We start from the raw sequence: 12,400 nt of genomic DNA, 5'->3' as shown, positions 1-12,400 counted from the left end.
CTATTCAGTGTGTTCATTGTCTCAGAGGTGAATGTGAGAGTAAAGAGTTGAGAAAAGGAGAATCATATGCAATCTATTTGTAAAATCCTAAGGCCTTAGGGATATGGAAAAGACTTAGGTCATGGGCAAATCTGGGGTAGAAACATCTGGTGTGAGAGAATGAAGTTTCTTCCTACCAGAAAGTGGTATGGTGAGAACAGAGATATTGAGAGGTGGTGTGGAGGGAGAGCTCTGAAGGAGGAAAGGGATGTGGAGATGAAGAGTATTTCCGCAAAGGGCCTTACTCTCAGCTTTTCAGCAGTGTGGGAGCTAAACCTGCATCAGTAGACTACTCAGTATCCATGGTCACCGGTGTTCTGGGGCTGCCTAGGAGCTGAGTGGTAGTATGTAAACTGTCCAACCCATACTTGGCCCCTGTGCCTTGAGGCCAACAGGGCTGAGACCATTCTTTCCAATTTCCTGCTGTTGTCTGGCAGAGAGCCCTCCTCTCTGCCATCACTTCCCTCAGTATGTGCTCAGCATGAATGACGTTGTCCATAATCCGGAAATGTCCTTGAATCACCTCTTTGACTCCCCTAACATTCCATTACATCCATAAACCAAAAAGCACATTTCCCTGGACAGCAAACAAGGAGGTGAGCATTGAGGAAACAGAAAATCCCTGCACCTGTATTGGTGGGAGTCAGGGTGAGGAAGCGGGTGGTGCTGAATGGAACCAGTCCCTGGAACCAGCAGATCCTTCGGTGGCAGGGGTAGGGAGAAGTCCTTCTTTTACACAAGGTATTTCTCCCAAACATGTTATCTGGGTGTGCATTTTACATTTCCATTTCTTTTTTAGACATCTTAGGTTGCTGTTAAGTGAAGCTGGTAAGTCTTACACAGAGTATTTTGTTTCTAGATATGATATACCCCCCGTTTTACAGAAGAAATTGCACACTAGGCAGCCACAAACTTATTTGCTTGGTTCACACAGTGTTTGACTTAGAATTAGCTACTAGAATTTGCATACTTGGAGCTTTCAAATGAAAATCCAGGTTCCTGACTACTCTCGTAAACCTGGATGATTGAACAGCACTGGGACTGTTATTGCATAGCAGCAATTGACTACAGCTGAGTAGATGCTGGTACCTTAAGACAAAGTGCTCTTCAGCCACTGTGCCCACAACCATTTTATTCATCTCCCTTCCTCTCTGGAAACCTGAAGGCATTTGAGTCTAAGAATGCTTGCATGAGAAAGTTTAATATCCCTTCCAAGAATTATCTAGTCTTTCAAGTTCAAGATGAAGTATGGTACACTAATAAATACTTGCTATACATACATATGCTTAAGTAAAAATGCAAACTATACATATAATCATGAATCAAGTCATCCTCAAGTATGAATTATTAAAAGGGAGACATGTTTCCTATAATGAAAGAAAACCCTCTAGGATTTAAAATACAAGGAATGTATAGAGGAAGTGGACAGCATGTGTGTAGCTGCGACACAATGGGTCAATTAAAGAAGAAATTTTGCACAGAGATTCTAGAAGAATAGCCAGTTTTTCCTTTAGAAAAACTAGAGTTGCCTATGCAGAGCATTAGGAAAGTTCTGAGAGACAGAATAAGGACAAGACTCCGTCATTAGATTAGTAGACCTGTGACAACCTGTTAACATTTCATTTAAAAATTCAGCTCTCAACTTATGAAACTTTTCCGGGGGAAGAGTTAAAAAGATGCTTTCCTGAGAAGAACCTTTCCTTGCTAAATTAGTAAGAATTCTAGTCGTTTAAGCAATAATGATTTATAGACACCATTGCCCTCATTGCTCCTTAAATAAATGTAAAAGAGAACTCAGGATATTTCTTTGGCCCAGATAAATCAGAATTTATAGAATTACATAAATACATTCAGAAATTCAATGGTAAGCCTTTACCTTATCTCCTGTCTTTATCATGTGTTTGCAATACATTATAAAGACTTACAGCTGGCACACAGCAAGTAAAATGTGTTGGAATAGAAAATTTTAATTGACATAACTTTACTGCAAATACTTGATGAATGGCAAAATGTCAGATTTCTCTCTTTGTTGTCTTGCTAAAACGCTTTGACTTTAAAGAGAACATGAGGGCTTCCCTGGTGGCGCAGTGGTTGAGAGTCCGCCTGCCGATGCAGGGGACACAGGTTCGTGCCCCAGTCCGGGAAGATCCCACATGCCGTGGAGCGCTTAGGCCCGTGAGCCATGGGCTATGGGCCTGCATGTCCGGAGCCTGTGCTCCGCAACGGGAGAGGCCACAACAGTGAGAGGCCCGCGTACCACAAAAAAAGGAAAAAAAAAAAAAACAGACAACATGAAATGTCAAGGCATCAGAAAAGTCTTCTGTGTCTTACTTCTTTTTAAGGCCTTTTTAATTTTTATTATTTGCTATGAGTCAATATACTTAATAAAAAGCTTTCATTACTCTGAATGTTTTTAAAATATTTTTTGAGAAGGTGAGCTGTTGAGGTATTGTGTTCCATAAGGTTCTTCCTATTTTATTTCTTATTGACAGCTGTTTATGCTGAAGGTTACTAAAATTCCAAAGTGCTTAGTAAGTATTGACTAAATCTGAAGATTATGAAGGTTTATACATTTAACATATGTGATGTGACCTTAATCTGCTCAAGTCTAAAAAAAAAAAATTTCATAAATACCCATTAGCTCCTTGGAGATGATTTTTTATTTCCTGGGATGCCTATCGGGCTCATGGATCAGAAATTTTAAATGCAGCAGAAAAATATGTCTTAAAAAAAAAAAGGCATTTGTAGCATGATGAAAATGTTCTATAGTGCTTTGAGGGAAGTCCATTCAATTTCACTGACATTCATAAATGATGACTAATGCATTCAAATAGAATGAGTAATTTACCAAATTACAGACATTTGGATGGGCTCAGAATGAAGATCTTGTTTGTTTGGGTATGTCCTGAAGTGAATCTCAATGAGGTTTACTTCATTATGCCTGAATCTACAAATAGGCTTCAGTCACAATCTGAACAAAAGCCCTGACATGTAAATAAATGTGCGAATGATGGCCAGCTACATTACTCTTTTTGTCCCCAGCCCACTCAGAGATAGTCAACCCCTTCAAAAATATCAGTCACAAATAGATGGCACCATTGTACTTATCGCACAAGTGCCATAGAAGGCTTCTCTTGGCATGGCGTAGCTGTCATGTTTACCCTCCTCTTGACCACAAGAGCCAGGTACACAAACCATAAGTTCCCTCTTCCATCGTCTGTGTGCCACTCTGCAAAAAAGTGGTCCCTAACAACGTTTTCTCCACATCTGCATGCTAGTGACTCCCACGTGATTAGTAAGCTCTGAACCTCAAGGTGCTTCCTTTAAAGGGTTTCCACCCTTTGCTATAAACCAGAGATGAAGAGCTGCAGAAAACCCAATTTCCAGTGGTAGTAACATGCATTACTATGTGCCCTATGATGGTGCCCCAATTTTGTACACATTTTCACTCTTTCTTTAAAAATAAGAAATTCCAGGTGAAAAAATAAAATCTGGTCCTTCCCAGAACTGTTTCAACTGTATCCCAAAATAAATTAGACCTAGTGTATGTCTAGTCCAACAAATTCGGAACATTTGATAAATTTGAGAAAATAAAAAATAACCTTTGCCTCTGATAAGCTGAACTGAATTAGTAGTACAATTTTTCTATAGGCAATTACATCACTACTTCAACTTCAGTTACAAATAACTACCTCATTGGATTTTGCTAATAAATGGAAATCTTACTAACACCATGTCCAAAGCAGTACTATAATTTTCTATTTTTCCTTCCAGAAGTTATGATCCTGTCTGTTTTTAGCCTGTTCATTCTGATGCTTCATTCAAACACATAGAGTACAAATATATAACAGATATAGGCACACACGCTGCAGACAGAGCAGTGAGTAAGGCAGAAGACATATATTGACCAAACAATTGGGAGTGATATGGGCTATACAGTAGATGTACAAAATGCTATGGAAGATTACCACAGAGGAACCAAACCTAGTCTTAGGGAACAAGGATGGTTTCTCTAAGGAATGATATCTAAATTGAGACTTGAAAGATGAGGGTGCTGACTAGGTGAATGAGTAGCGTGAGCATGTAGGAATGTCCCAAGTGAAAAGAGCAGTACATCTGAAAGTTTCAGAGTAAGGAGGATAATAGCATTTTCAATGAACTGCCCAAAAGCTAGTGTGGCTGCTGGAGTGGAGAGAGGGGCAGAGAGTGGCCAAGGATGAAGTGGAAGAGGCAAGCATGAGCCAGATCATCCTGGGCCTTAGAAACCCCATCCGAGCATATAGACCTTACCCTAGAGATGACTGAGAGTCACCGAGAGGTATATGAGTTTGCTAGGGCTGCCATAAGGAAGTACCATAGAGACTGGGTGGCTTAACCAAGAAATTTATTTTCTTCCACTTCTGGAGGCTAGAAGTCCAAGATCAAAATATTAGCAGGGGTCTTCCCTGGTGGCGCAGTGGTTGAGAGTCCGCCTGCTGATGCAGGGGACGCGGGTTCGTGCCCCGGTCCGGGAAGATCCCACATGCCGCGGAGCAGCTGGGCCCGTGAGCCATGGCCGCTGAGCCTGCGCGTCCGGAGCCTGTGCTCCACAATGACAGAGGCCACAGCAGTGAGAGGCCCACGTACCACAAAAAAAAAAAAAAAAAAAAAAAATATTAGCAGGGATGCTGAGCCCTCCTTCCTTAGCTTGCAGTTGGCTGTCTTCATGTGATCTTTTCTCTATGTGAGTCTGTCCTACTCTGCTCTTCATATAAGGACAAAAGTTCTATTGGATTGGGGGCCACCCTAATGACCCCATTTTAGGTACTTGTTCAAAAACTCTGTCTCCAAATGCAGTCACATTCTGAGGTACTAGGCTTTAAGGCTTCAACATATGAATTTCGTCAGGGTTGGACACAGTTCAGGCCATAAGAGAAGGTTTAGCACAGGATAGTGACATGACCTCAGTTATGTGTTACATGTTCACTCTGGTTGCAATCTGGATGGAGCAGAGGGGCAAGAGGAGAGCAGAGTGCCATGGAGGAAGCCTCTGCTGTGATCCAGGAAAGAGGTCAGATGGGTGGGGCCCAGCTTTGTTTTCTGAGAAGGACTATGGCCTTGGGGGCTCAGTCCAGAGGAGAGGTAACCTGGAGAAGGGATGCTTTCTACTCTGTGCCAGGAGGGGAGAGGAAAAGGAAAGGGGGCAAATGGAGGTAGATTTGTAGATATGATGGTAGGAAGTTGAAGTGGTTCGCTTTCATGGTTTCTATTTTAATTTTCTGTGAAATAAGACATCTGCTAGGAACAAGAAGAAAGCAAATTGCAGATGTGAATTGAGCAGAAAATGTTTTAAATTGCCATTCCAGAGAGTGGGGAAGAAAGCTAAAAAAAAAAAAAATCTCATTAGAATTTCTATGAAGTGTTAAAAGCCCCATTGAGGTGGGTGACCATGGATTTAAAAATGGCACAAATGCCCCCCAGTTTTGTGGTTTTTCTATCTGTGCTGGACTGGGTGGGCACAGAGGTGGAGGGGCAGAGTTGGATTCTTCCAGGATTGGGGTTTCTCTGGCCAGAGAGTATGGTCTCTGGGGTTGCTGGAGGAGTTCTGGGCCATAACTGTTCCAGCTGAACTCCTGGGCATTTCTCAGGTGCTTGGAATTTGAAGCTACAGTTTAGCAGAGAAGGATGGGGTAGTAGATGTTTGCTTACAGGGCTGCTGAAATGGAAACCTTCTGGAAGCATTTTACTTTGCGGGAACCCTGTTCATCTTGAAGCACACACATATATAAGCCATAGCTCCACATATCTGGCCTGGATAGATACACTAAATCTTTTTATATTTTTATATTTCAGCGATTTAAAAAGTCTGCTTGGCGGCACATTTCCCTGAATGGGAAACACGCTTAGAATTTAATAAAACAAGTATTATGTTCATGCCACGTAGCATATAACAAAACACAAGATATGATGAAGGGTTTCTGACTAGACTCCCTCTTCCTGTTCTACCTGCTATAGTTCCACTGGGCTTTTGTATCATGCTGGCTGTGCTGGAAATTGAAAAAAATTTTCTCCTCTGAAAAATTATAGTAATCGCTAGGCGTCTGAATGCAGAGGGAAGGTGTCTCAGAATGCCTGGGAATTTAATGCTTCACTTCCATCAGCCCATGTGTCATGAGGATCCTTCCATTCCAAACTATTCCATTGCCTTCCTGCCACCCACTCCCCAGCACACACACACACGCATGCACAAATAATCTGTCACAATATCAAGCTCGTCAGAACCACAGGAGCTCAGATTTCACATATCTGAAAGGGAAGGAATTTTAGAATATAAATTCCACAACACAAATTGTTTTTACATACGCTACTACTTACTGTGTTTTGTAGCAGGATATGGGCTCTTGGTGTGAAATGATAATGACAAGGGATTTGCCAATAAAAAGAAGCCGGATACTGTAAAATATTGTCCAAACAATGTATCGCTCTAAGATAATGCCTAGACATTTTAGAGCATAGTATGCTTTTCTGAAACTGACAGTTGAAACAGGCGTTGCATTTTCTGAATAACTGCATGACTTCGGTGTTAAAATTCATGATACAAGCTACAATATTAGAAATGGGAAACTTTAGAGAGTATTTACTCTGTGTTCATCCTAGAATATAAAAACATAATATAATCTTTCTTAAAAAATATAAGCTAGTCTTCCATTATTTAGTTTGTGATGGCAAACAGGAAAAAGTGATGCTACCAGCATCAAGAACTCTCTTGGATTTCGTTTCTGGTAATAATTAGAGACCTGAATTGGTGAGGAAGGAAGAGGCAGAAATAACAGAACATGTCTGGATGGTATTTTTATTAGACGGTATCCTCAGAGAATCACTTATTATGTGGCATTCCAAAGATAATGAATAGGACCCCCCAAGTTAAAGACCCAACTGAGCCAGAATTATGACAGCTGGCCCCCTTGCAGTGATGGTAACCAAACTTCTATTTCCAAGGCCTTTCATTAATTTAGACATGTGTTTCTACAATGTAGTGCCTTTTTAGTTTCAGGTCATTCAAATATAAATGTATTATATATAGAAACATATTCTACAATTCTTTTCCCTCTGTATAGAATTCTTGAGAGAGAAAAAGGGAAGAAAAAAATATATATATATTTAGCTTAACAGATGTTTTATTTTATAAACCCACAGAGGTAAAAAAAATGGCTTTGAATTCTAAAGCCAAAGAGCTTTTTTTTGTCTATCTGTAAGGAAGGTAGTTTTCAAATCCTCCAATTTTCAGATTCTAAAAAATCCCACACTATTTACATAAATCCTTCATCCAACATATAACAGTCTTACAATGGTTTGACTCCCTTGCTTAAAATCTAGATCCATACTCTGTTCACTAATGATGCCAGTACTTCCTATACATATATATATATATATATATATAGAGAGAGAGAGAGAGAGAGAGAGAGAGAGAGGCGGGGGGGGGGCATATAACAGCCAGGAATATCTATCACAGGCTTACACGGTCTTCTAAGTGAGAGCAAATCCTCCTTCATATGCCTCTCCATCAGGTATTTCACAACCTCCTTAAGACTACAGAAGGAAATACTTTAAGTCTTGTAGAAAAGAAGCAAATTTACCTATAGAAATAAAAGAGTCGTAGTCCTTTTGAATTTTGGAGGATTCCTTGCCTGGCTCTCTATTTGCTTTCTTTCTTTTGCACTATAGAAACAATTCAGATGTTATATGTTGTAATCATGTCCTATTGACATACCAAGATCTTATTTCATTTGCGAAAATTAATGGTTTAAAAGAAACAAGAAAAGAAAGATAGTTCTACAAAGCTATTTTACCAAAATTAAATGACTATTAAAAAAAACACGTGGCAATTAGACCTAAGAGTTTGTTCTAAATTGGAAGTGTTACACCTTCCAACTCTCAGATGAAGACCAGAATTACTTCCTTCTGCCTGAGACGAAAAAAAAGCATGCTGAAGGGGTACACAGGCTATTTGCTATAATGTTATTTCAATTTCATGGACCTGTACAATCTTCAGCTGTGATATTATGAAATTATTTTTAAATTTTCCAATAGAATATTTTCCTTTCTTTCCTATTCACTTCCTCCTACACAGAAGCTTGTAACTATGCATATCTAAAAAACAATGAACAGCTTTGCAATCCCACGGGACCTCACCTTTGCCTCTCAGATCAACTTCAATGAATCTAGTTTTGGTTATTGCTCAGAATATCAGGAACTGTGTCTCCTTAGGATAAGTATCACTCTGCTTCCTATTAGCCCAGACCGTGTGTTCTTCCCATGGAATTTCCTCTATCGCCATAGCCACTTCTACCCTGGAGTCAGGATTGAGCTTGTAGGGTAGGAGTGGAGGTAACACCTTCCCCGTGACCTAAGCTTCTCTGTATTGCTCTAGCCTGCTCTAATTGAAATTACCAATGTGGTGGTCTACAGTTAAACTCTCAGAACAGACAGTCTCTTTCCACAATGTTTCATGTCTTTTTGGTGCCGTCTTCCCCTCAGTGTTCATATTCCTACTTCTCTCCTAATCCCCTCCTCTGAAAACCTACTCTCTGGAGAGGTATGCAGAACCTTCACATGAATCTGCAAACACTTTAACATGACTGAATGATTCCAATCCTAGGGGTATTAAACTTCAACAGCAAACACAGATGCTTAAAGCAAGGAATTGTATCTCCATTTGCATAATTTCAGGCTTGAGCAAGTATGGAGAAATTTAAGGGGTACCACAGAGATTACCCCACGCACTCAATCACTTACTCGGCCTTCATTTTCTCATTCTATAATCATTGAGTGCCTAGAAGTTATCAAAAAGCACTTGTAATCTGGGAGAGGAAGAGAGCTCCCCTAACAAGGAAGGTCATTGAAGTGTTAAAGGGGGAGACAGAGAGAAAGAAATAAATTCACCTTAGGGTTCAGAGAGGAGATTCAGCTCTAGGTCTGAAAAGTGTGAAGATATTTTCTAGGTAAACAAACAAAGGAGTGAAAGGTTTCTTGGCACCTAAGAATAGCTGTGAGCCACACCTCTAAAACAGGGTGACTTGGGGAAATATGAATTATTCAAAGCAAGCTAAGCAATGGGATGTGAAGCATGATTCAGAAAGAGACGAATCTGGAGAGAAATCAGGGCCAGATCACTGAGGCTTTGCGTGCTTTGTTCACGTGGACCTTATTCTGTATGTCCGCACTTCCCAGAATGTAATATGTGTGTCTTAGTGGAACACGAACGAGCTTTAGGTGCGTCTTCTATTTATCTTATTTTGGTTATTTTTACCCAAACACTTTGGGGGAAAATCTTTTAAAAATGAGGTTCTTCAATGCAGGCCATGAGATACTGCTTTTACATCTGCTTTTACATTTGCACAAAATGCCCTATAGTACTGCTACTCCTGCTGCTAATAAAAGTCTTAAGTATTTTATGACATAAATAAAAGGATATTTCAAATGAATAATGACACAAGTGGTACATGGACATGGCAAAAACCATAAAAGTGGTACACAAATAACTTCAGTTGGAGAAACATTAAAGCAGCTAGTAGGAGGCTGCTAGGCTTGTCCACCTGGGAAGGAGACCACCAGCATGGCCTTCCCATGTAGGTCATTGCCAGCTTTCCACCCATGTGCAGTCAGCCCCATTCTGAGTTTCTACCCAAGGGCTGCTTTCCTCAGGCTTCTTTTTGCCTCAGGAAAGTACCAGGTGTTAGCTTAACAGCTTGTGATATGAAGGAAAAGATTTAAGGGGTTTTTGGTGAATGACATTGGTATTCATTTAAATTCAATCAACAGTTAAGCATTTACGTTGAGCACAAAGCAGTGGATCTTACTTCCCCTTTGTACATGTGTATATGTATTGATATATATGTGTGTGTGCACACGCAAGGGTGCACACACACATGCACACACATACCCAGAACAAGGTAGGGACATCTCTTTCTGGAACTCAGTCAAAAATGATTCCTTTCCACTCCAATAGCGATCACATTCCAAAAATCATCCAAGGAGACAAAATCAGAGGAATTGATGTGTCTATGCATTAAACAAATAATTTGCAGGGTCAGTGACCTGAGCTATCTTGTGTTTATTAATCACATGGATATTTTAGTCTCCACTAGTTTTCTGTCCCTTCCAATAAAAGCAACTGATGAGATGCTCTTGACAAATCTATTGAAGACTATTTCTAAACTCCCCAAAGGAAAAGGAACACTGCGGGCAATTTCACATGAAGTTTTGATGGCATTTATGGTCATTATTTAACCACTCAGGGCTTAATAACATATTGACTTATATTGCTCACTAATTATTTTATTAGTAATAGTCTTGTCAATCCAACAAGATTGTAGTTTCAGGAAGGAGAAAGTCATTTATTTCATGTATGTATCAGAGGCCCTTGCGCAGGATTAGAAATACGGTAAGTTCTAGATAAATATGTGTCTATTCATGTTACAACATGTAGTCTATTTCTTACTAGGGTACAGAGGGAACATAGGATATGGATGGGGAAAATTGTGAGGATGATTAGAGGACTTGGAAAATATGAATTAAAACTAATTATCCTTGCACATAGGCTGTACCTAGCATGGGAGAGAGATTGATTGAAAGACAGACAGAGATACAGAGACAGAGAGAGAGATTGATTGAGAGAGAGAGGAATTAACAATCCCTTAACAGTTACTATGTGCCAGAAACTATGCTAAGCTTTTACATGTTAACACACTTAAGCTTCACAACAGAGTAGGGGGACAGGTGTTATTTTTCCCCATTTTACAAATAGGAAACTGAGATTGGCAAGGCATTTAAAAAAATATTTTATCTTTCATCTAAGTTTTCCTTCCTTCCTACTTACTTTGTTAAAAAATTATTTTTAGAGGCTTATGAATACATGGAATAAATATTTTTAAACTCAATAAGAATACAGAATAAAGACCCATAAAATATAAAACATATGTGAAGAAACAAAGTCAGATGAAAGGTGTGAATAGATCAGCCCCAAAGAAAAACCTTACATGGGGCTTCCCTGGTGGCGCAGTGGTTGACAGTCCGCCTGCCGATACAGGGGACACGGGTTCATGCCCCGGTCCAGGAGGATCCCACATGCCGTGGAGCAGCTGGGCCCATGAGCCATGGCCGCTGAGCCTGCACGTCTGGAGCCTGTGCTCCGCAACGGGAGAGGCCACAACAGTGAGAGGCCCGCGTACCGCAAAAAAAAAAAAAAAAAAAAACCTTACATGGTTATCAGAGTAGAGTTTCATGGCTGTGGCAAAGTGAGGGACAACTAATTCTTTATTATTCATTATCAGAAAGAAGCAGCACTCTACTTCCTCAGCTTTCCTACTATACTAGAAAGGGCCCAAATCACCTAGCTGGTAATTGTCTTGGAAAGAGTTCCAAGTCTGACTAGCATCATTTCTCATGGTGTGCCCTCATACGGAAGCTCTCTGGCACAAAATGACTGATTTCACCTCACTGACATTTTGTCCACAGGTTTCCTTTTGCATGGTAAATTTTTCTGAGACTAAGTATCAGCACACGGTCCTGATTCTCTGGTCTCACTACGGAAATCATGGTGCTATGTCCTTCTAAACATAGCTGTCCAACTTCCAACTTGCTAGTCAAGCAGATTGCTGTATGGATCATGAGAAAGTGTCACTGGTGATTACTAGGGTATCTCAAATGTGAGAGTGCAAACCCTTGGGTAGTCTCAGAATCCAAAAGTATTTCTACAAGAAATTTTTATTGCTGTACTATAGTTTTAATATTTTAAAATATCCATATCCTGACATGAAAAAAATTTCTAATTCAATGAAAATGAAAATACAACTTAGCAAAGTTTGTGAGTACAGTGAATGCAGTGTTTAGAAAGAAATTTATAGCATTAAATATATACATTTAAAAATAAGAAAGATATAAAATCCATAACCTATATTCTACCTTAGGCAACTAAAGAAAGAAGAGGTATTTTAGACAAAAACAAGTAGAAGGAAAGAACTAATAAAAATTAGAGCAGAAAGTGAGAAAATTGAAAACTGGAAAACAATAGATACAAACAAAAATGAGAGCTGGTTCTTTCACATGGTCAAGAAGAGTGATAAATGCTAGCACGATGAACAAAGTAAAAAGGGAGAAGTCACAGATTACCGGCATATGAAACGAAACAGGAAGGTATTCACTCAGACCCTGTAGACATCAAAAAGAATAACAAGAAAAAACTGCAAAGAACTCTATGTACATAAATTTGACAATTTAGATGAAAGAGCATAAGTCCTAAACACAAACAAGCTACTATAATGCACGCAAAGAGAAACAGCCTGAAGAGTTGTAGTCTGGCTAACCATGTCAAAAAAAAGAG

Source organism: Phocoena phocoena, chromosome 12 (assembly GCF_963924675.1).
Source record: "Phocoena phocoena chromosome 12, mPhoPho1.1, whole genome shotgun sequence".
In the NCBI taxonomy this organism is placed as follows: domain Eukaryota; kingdom Metazoa; phylum Chordata; class Mammalia; order Artiodactyla; family Phocoenidae; genus Phocoena; species Phocoena phocoena.
Note: the sequence above shows the minus strand (reverse complement) of the source record.